This window comes from Gracilinanus agilis, chromosome 3 (genome assembly GCF_016433145.1).
Source record: "Gracilinanus agilis isolate LMUSP501 chromosome 3, AgileGrace, whole genome shotgun sequence".
NCBI lineage: Eukaryota > Metazoa > Chordata > Mammalia > Didelphimorphia > Didelphidae > Gracilinanus > Gracilinanus agilis.
The window spans coordinates 185,099,813-185,108,499 of NC_058132.1; positions in this window are offsets into that span (position 1 = coordinate 185,099,813).

The following is an 8,687-nucleotide window of genomic DNA, read 5'->3' on the forward strand; positions in this document are numbered from 1 at the left end:
GATCAATCTGGATACATAAACTAGGCATAAAATGAGATATCATAACAAATAAGAACAGGGAACATTCTACCTTTTAGATTTGTGTATAAGAGAGGAATTTGGAAAGTACTATGAGGTGTCAAATGGATAATTTTTATAACAAGTTAAGATTATTACATACAAATGAAACTATTATAACCAAAATTAGAAGGAAATCAGCGAATTTGGGGGAAATTTATACACATTCGTTCAGATAGAGTAAACAAAAATCATTTAGATATTGAGGGGATGTCTATCAATTGGGAAATGTCTTGACAAATTATGGTATATGATTGTAATGCAATATTACTATGATGTAAGAAATTTTGAGCAAGTTAATTTTAAAAAGCTTGGAAAGATCTACATAGAGTACTGAGAGAACATTATATAGTTATAGAATTAATATTTGAAGAAAAACTTGTGAATCTCCACCTACAGAGAATGAAGTGAAAAAATATAAATACAAAAAGACTCAAGCTATACATATGTATCTTGTTGTTGGGTGAGTTCTTTTGTGGTGCAGGGATGGTAGGAAGGGCCTGAAAAATCTGGGAATAAATTCTATTAATTTTTTAATAGTATATAAACTATATCACAGGTCCTAAATAAGATATTCTCTACCTGTGAAGTAGTCATTTAAGCCTACTTTGTTAACTCAGTTTTTTATCTATCTATCTATCTTATCTGCCTGTCTGAATGTACATAGATATATAAACTTGAATATATCAATATATGTAACTTTTCTTTTTAAAATATGTACACACATATAAACATGGAATTACATGTGAATGCATGTACACATTATACAAAAACACATACACATTTATATATTAATTGTGTATGCATAGATATACATATATATCTTATATGCATAAATATGCATATATGTGTGTGTGTTTAATTTCTTAGTGGAAAAGTGACTCAATTTGTAGATTTGGAGGTGGGCCAAAGGTATTTTAAAAGTCATTAGTCCTTTAAAATCCACTTGCTTATTGAAATAAGTATTTATTAAAGTCTCCAATCAATATATTGACTAACCATGACTCCAGAAGACAAATGATAGCCATGCTTCACATCTTTAGCAGGGAGTTCGTGAACTAAAGTTGCAGATTGAGACATGTATTTTCAATTATTTCTAATGTGTGGTTTTACTTCATTTACTAGGCCTATTTGTAAATAGATAATATTTTGAGGGGGTGGAATTATGTTAGGGATTGGACTGGCTTCAATGAAACATTTAAAATATGAATAGAAGAGTAGAGGGAAATTCAGAAAGGGGTTATAGACAACCATGGCATTGTTGGCATTCTCATATTAAATTTACTATAAACTAAAAACCCAGCTGGATAAAATGAATCAACAATTTTATTTGTACTTCTGTTTATTTAAAATATGGGAAAATTCAATTTTGATGCTTGTCAAATTCATAATAAAAATAAAATTCCGTAAATTAAAAGGCATGAACAAAGCCATAGGAACAATTGTTATTCATTTAGTTTAAATGTGCTTTAGAGTACATAAAGAGTAAAATGAGATAAATCTAGAAAGATGTTGCAGAGTTTTCAGTCTACAGTTCATAAATTTGGATTTGCTTTTGGATAATAGGGAAAAAATGTTTTCCATTATTAGAATGGCAAATTCAGCTCTTTGAGTAAAGATTAATCTGGGAGAAGTGTGTTTCATTTCAGAAGTTATTAAACTTTTTCCATTAGTGAGTTTTCTAGGGACCTACACTTGGAGGTGTGGCCTAAGAAAACTTATACTTAATTTTCATGATGATGATACCTTGCTTTATATGTCTCTTGACTTGGCTCTTGTGCATCCTTTCTCCCATTACCAACTTCTTCCTTAAATCTTCATTGCCAGGGCAAAGATCAACTTTTCCATTTCCTTATTATCTCTCCCAACCAACACCTCACTCTTTATCTCCATTTTTCTATGCTATGTTAGCATCTTTTAAATTTAAGCCTAGCTAGGACAGTAGCTGCATATATATTTCTAGGTTCAAAGTTAACAATATTGGTGAAGAATATAAAATATAAAAACTCAAATGAAAAATAGTCTCTGTGATCTATACAAGATATCAACTGTTCAAAATAATCTATGTATACATGTGTATACATATATACATGCATTGTTTTATTTATTAAACATTTCCCAATTACATGTAAAAATATTTACAATTTTTTTTAAATTTTAAGCTCTAAATTATCTCCCTCACTTCATCTCCCCACCCTCCTTGATAAGGCAAGTTCAAATCATGTCAAATTTATTTCCATATTAGCCATGTTACAAAAGAAAACATAAATAAAATAAAATAAAAATAAATAAATAAAGTCAAAATTGTGTGCTTTAATCTTCATTCAGAGTTTAATTTGATCACTTTCTAGAGATAGAGAGGACTTTTCATCATAGGTCCACTGGAATTGTCTAGGATCATGTATTTATGAGAATAGCTAAGGCTTTCACATTTAATCATCCTCACAATAGTTCTGTTAGTGTCTACAAAATTCTTCTGTTCTTGCTTACTTCAATTTGCATCACTTCATATAAGTTTTCCTAGGTTCCCTTGAAATTATCCTGCTTATTATTTCTTAGAGCAAAATAGCATTTTGTCAAAATCATTTATCACTATTTGTTCATCTATTCCCCAACTGATTTTCTTTTTTAAACTATTACATTTCATCTTAGAATCAATACTGCATATTGGTTTAAAGGTAGAAGAGAGGTAAGGGCTAGTCAATGTCAGTTAATTGACTTGCCCAGGGTTACATATGATGATGACATATGTGAGTTTATTTTATATGTTGCCACTTAGCTTAAGTTGTTGTCTCAGTGATTTTTTTAGTTGATTTTAGCTTTGTTTCCTCAATGATTATGCTTGTTTTTCAGGGACTTTTCCCCTTGCTTTACTGTTATAGCCAGCATTTCAGGTAAAATATTGAATAGCAGTGGTGATAATGCATGTCTTTGCTTCACTCCTAAACTTATTGGAAAGGTTTGAAGTTTACTCCGTTTATAGACAATGCTTGTTCTTTTACCTTATATAAATACTAATGATCATTTTAGGAATGGTTCCATTGGTTCCTATTGTTTATAGCATTTTTAATTGGAATGAATGCTGTATTTTTTCAAAGGCTTTTCCTTCCTTCATTACATTGTACATAATAGTTGTTGAAATTCTACTTCTTTCTTTCTTCTTTCCTTCCTTCCTTTCTTCTTAGATTTTCCACATATGATTTAATCATATTATATGTAACATATTTAAAATGGATCCACATATAATTTAGAAAGGAGTCAATTTGAGATAAACACTATGACAGGAATATGTAGTATTATAACATTAATGTAAAACGACTTTTAGAATTATAGATCACTAATATGTTGAATCTCTAGTTGTTTTTCAGTTTCATAATTAAAATAATTTAGTGACTCAAAAAAGGTAAGTAAATAACCAATTCCAACTTCACAACATCACAATATTAAGCCTTACTATTTGGAAAGCTTTATGAATCTTAGGTAGACTAGGTTTCCCAACTTTGGGAAATGTGCAAAGAAGAGGAAAGATTGCCATTTGCCTAGGGAAGATTAACATATGGTCTAAAAGGTCAGCTTCCCCTTCAAAGGTAACTTCCTAACCTATAGTTCAATTAATACAACTCTAGAAAGATGAAAGAAATGCAGTCTCCTTTTTAAAAATACAATAGACAAAGTTGACGCAAGTTTGTTAAATCTTTATGGCACTTTCATATATGCTAGGAATATAAAAATTAGATAGATGGAAATTATGCTCTCAAGGAATCTGCTTTCCAGTACAAGAGTTTGCATAGGCTTCCTCTCCCTTACAAATATGTTCTCGAATGCTTTGGGATGGAGTTAGGTATACAAGGGGGAAGTGAAAAACTATGTACCTGGTGAGCTTCATAAAGAAGTATTTGTCATCTGCATTGTAATTGAATTCTCTAGACATTAAAGTTCTCAAAGCAGATCTCTTTATGATTTCAAGTATCAAAAACAAAGTGGAAGTCATGTGCTGAATTCAAAAATGACTAAATAATTTCCAATACATGAAGGAAATAGGCTATGATTATATAGAAAAAAACAGTGAATGTGAGAACAGACAAATATTATAAGTCATTAATGAAATGATGCAGATCTGAGTAAACTAAATCAGACTGTGAGTGGGGGGAGACAATACACAATAATCCTAATAATACTTCTGCATCTCTTATATATGCATTCTTCTATCTTGTGGTATTACAATTACCTGGGGAAAGATAGTCATAATATCATATTTGGTTTATTGCAATAGCCTGAAGATTTATCTCACTGCCACATTTCCAGTCATCTTAAACATTGTTTTATTCCAATTCCAAATGATCACATGCTGTGTGATTCAACAACACTGACTCCCTTGTTGTTCCTCGTAGAAAGCATTCCATCTCTAGATTCTATACAGTTCCATTAAATGTTCCAAATGCTCAGAATGTTATCTCTCATTGTGGAGCCTCTTACTCATCTGCTGAGAGGGAAGAAGTATCTTCATAACTCTGACTTCAGAGGGTTATTTTAAGGATCAAATTAGTTACTTATTTGTAAAGTGTTTAGCACACTTCCTAACACATAGAAAATTAATTAATCAGTTGTTCTCTTCCCTTAGATCACCATTGTTTTCTTTTTTAATATTCAGAGTCCCATTTCTACTTAATGATCTTTTAGATTACATTGTTGTAATTTTTGTTGTTTGTCTTATTACTGATGGCTTTTTGATAAATATATATATATATATAAGTTGTTGTGTGATACTTATGCCAATTGCTTATAAATTTTATCATTTCTTACTTCACAATAATATTAAATCATATTCATCAGCTTTAATTTCTGATCATTTGCAATTTAATGATTAATAAAATGTTTCCAGTTTTTTGTACCAAAAAAATAGTATTTTGCCTTCAACTTCCTTGTGATATATAACCAGGAGTGGAACTGATGAGTCAAAGTGTTTAAAAAGTTTTGTTACATTCGTATACCTGTTTTCCTAGTGTCTATTCAACATTTATCAGTCTCATATTTATTTTCTCTTTGGCAATTTTCATGGAGCAAGTGAGACCTCAAAATTATTTAAATTTCCATTTCTTTTTCTCTTAATGATTAAAAGGATGATTTAATGTAGTCATTTGTAGTTTGCAAATCTTCCTTAGAAATTAGATTGCTTCTTTCATTTAAATATTTTTCTACTAGGTATTTATAGGGTATTTCTTTTGGCATTTTATATGTCAATTCCCTATATATTTTCAAAAGGAATATAATATACATTCCTAGGTAATGTGTTTTTGATAATATAGAATATAAGAATTTTTTCTTCCTCTATCATTCTCTCCTAATTCTATCATCATTGATTTTACTCATAGTGATTCATATATATGTGCTGTAGTGCAAAGTTGCAAACAATCCTGCAAAAGGTTAACTGCAGAATTTCTGGCAGTTAAGAAGGGTTTAGAACCCTGACTAGAGGTCCTGGAGGCTCGGGCAGAGCAGAAGGGTCAACTGAGCTCGGTCTTGGGGCTGAAACTTGGCCTTGATTCCCTGATTCTGTGCCTTTTCTCTTAAGATTTTGTAGCTTAGCTAATTCCTCTGGATCTCCCTGACCTTCCCTATTCCAATCACCATTTCCCTGCCTAATTTCCTGTAGGTTTGGGAGTAGGGTGGATTTGGGTGGTAGCAATCAAACTTTTAAGACTTAGTTTTCCCCATACTGAAGTAGAGCTTACCCTTGATACAAATTATCTCCTGATTCATTGCATGTAACTTCCCTAACCTTAAAGGCAACAAAACCTACAGGGACTGAGTGAGGGCAGGCCCTTTCTCAGTCTCCCATTCCTGTGTCCCTCCCCCACCTGAAGCTTCTCCTTAGGCGGTTGTTAGAGAAACCCTGTATCCCTCTATCCTTTATAATCAACCCCTAAACTCAATAAACCCTGTTGTCATTTAATCAAACCTTTTGCTAAATCATTGATTGAATGATAAAAGAGGGTAAGGAGAGAAAGGAATAGTTCCTCTCTGGGCCCTGAGTGGAGTTGGAGGTGTCCATCTTGGAGGAAGTGGAGGTCCTTATACTTCCTCTGAAGAAGCCCATCTATTTCACAGACAGGGAAGAGCCTTGGGACTCTGTCTGTGTGAACCTGAGAAACTGACCAGAAAGCCCTCTAGTTAGTTTCAAACCATTTCTGGCTGGCCTAACCTTTTGTCTGTAGAAGTTCCCTTCCTACCTGAAGGGTTCAGCCTGTTTCCCTTCAATGTCCTCTGTCTCAAGCCTGTGCACCCAGTCTGTGTCTCCCTGCTGCAGCTGCCTGCCCAACTACCTCAACCTCCCCCCCTTGCCGCTCATTCTACTTCATCATCTTGTATTTCCCTAAACTCAGTCATTCCCTTACATCTCCTACCACCTCAATTTACTACCTTCCTTTCCCACCTACTGACTTAGGGACCCACAAACCCCATCCACTTGTTTTATCCCCTTATTACAGTGCATATATCTATATGTACACACATTTATATTTGAAATTGAATAATGAAGAACATTAACATATTATATATTTTTCTCACATTTGTATAAGAATCATACATTTCCCCAGTCATATTTGTGAAGCTAACCATTCTTATTATCTTCAAATTACATTAATGTGAACTTTTATATTCAGGTTGCTTATCCATCCTGTGTTTATTGTGGAATATGGTTTAAGATATTATTCCATAAGTGATGAAAAGTTAAGTGAGCAGAGCCAAACTTTATACACAGTAACAGCAACTGTGTAAGACAATCAATTGTGAATAAATTAACTATCATCAGCAATGCAAAGATCCAAGACAACTCCAAAAGACATGATGAAAAAAGCTATGTGCCAATAGAGTGGGAAATAATGGAGTCTGGATGCTGATTGAAGCATATAGTTTTTTACTTTATCTCCTTCATGAGTTTTTTTTTTCTTTATGTGAGTGATGTGTCTTCTTTCACAACATCGTAGACATATAACATATCATATGGCATCTCAGGGAGAGGAGGGTAAGGTTGGAGAGAAAATTTTCAGAAAAAAAATATCAGAAAACAATTATATAAATTATAACAATATGTCAAAAAAAGAAAAGGAAAGAAAAAGATGTTCACATTCTAAACTCTTCCAAACTTCTTTCTAGTTTTCACAAATATTATTGACAAAGAAGGAAATTCTTCCTCTAAAAATTTGTTCTTTTTTATTAAACATTGGAATTTCAATCATTTTCAATCATATGTAACACTTTGTAACTCCATTTGGAGGCTTTCTTGCCATAAACAATGGAGTTGTTTGCCATTTTTTTCTCCAGCTGATTTTATATATGAGGAAACTGAGGCAAATATGGATAAATGGCTTATCCAGAGGCACACACTAGCAACTGAATGAGGCCAAATTTAAATTCGGAAAGATAAATCATCCTGGCTTCAGACACAGAATTTTATTTACTTGGCCATCTAACTGCACTCAAAAACTTTGGAATGTTTTCTATTGGTTTTATATCTATATTTCTGTTTTCTATTGATTATATATCTTATTTCTTTAGGATGTCCTTTTTTTAGAACAGTAGCAGATAGTTTCGATGACTACTTATTTATAAGGAATTTAGAAAACTAATAATGTCACCTTCATTTATATTTTTTTCTTATTCTTTCCCTTCAGATTCTAAATATTTTGTTTAAATTCATTTTTGTTATTAACTTATCTAATTACAAAAAAGGAATGTCAGTAAAATTTTCTCAGCATGAAGGCAAGAACTGTCTTTTGACATTTTTTGAATCCCAAACTCTTAGTACAGTTTCTGGCACATAGAGTAGCCATTTAACACCAGTATGATTGACTAATTTGACCTCCTATATTAGAATATCATCATCATTTTTTTTAAACCCTTGTACTTCAGTGTATTGTCTCATAGGTAGAAGAGTGGTAAGGGTGGGCAATGGGGGTCAAGTGACTTGCCCAGGGTCACACAGCTGGGAAGTGGCTGAGGCCGGGTTTGAACCTAGGACCTCCTGTCTCTAGGCCTGACTCTCACTCCACTGAGCTACCCAGCTGCCCCCTCATCATCATTTTTTAATATTAGCACTATCCAAATATGAGCTATGAATGACTATTTTTGTTTATTTTCCATTCTTCATTTCTGCCAATTATGTTTCATAGTTGTGTTCATGTAAGCTTTGAATTTGTGTCATAACAAGTCAAACCACTGGAATTTTATGCCTTTTGTAGTTCTCTCCATTATCAGAATTTTCTATTATCTAAAGCCCTGTCATGCAACCAACACTGCTAAGAAATGCAAAGATTACAATAAAAGGTGAAATTATCATCTTTGACTTCCAAGAACTGGAAATATACATGGAAACACAAGATATATTCCTATAAAATATTTCAAAAGTAAAATATTTGAAATGATCTAAAATATATCAGACTTGATCTAACATGGATCAGATATCATGAAATGTCACCAAATGTGTTGTAAATAATAATGTTTTTAGGTACCAGAAGGAGGAAGAAAAGTGAGTATTTAAATTGTCAAATTTGGACAAAAATACTCCTTTGCCAGAGTGTTACAGTATTTGAGTAGGCAGAAAAGGATAAACAAAAGGGCAGATGAGGAAA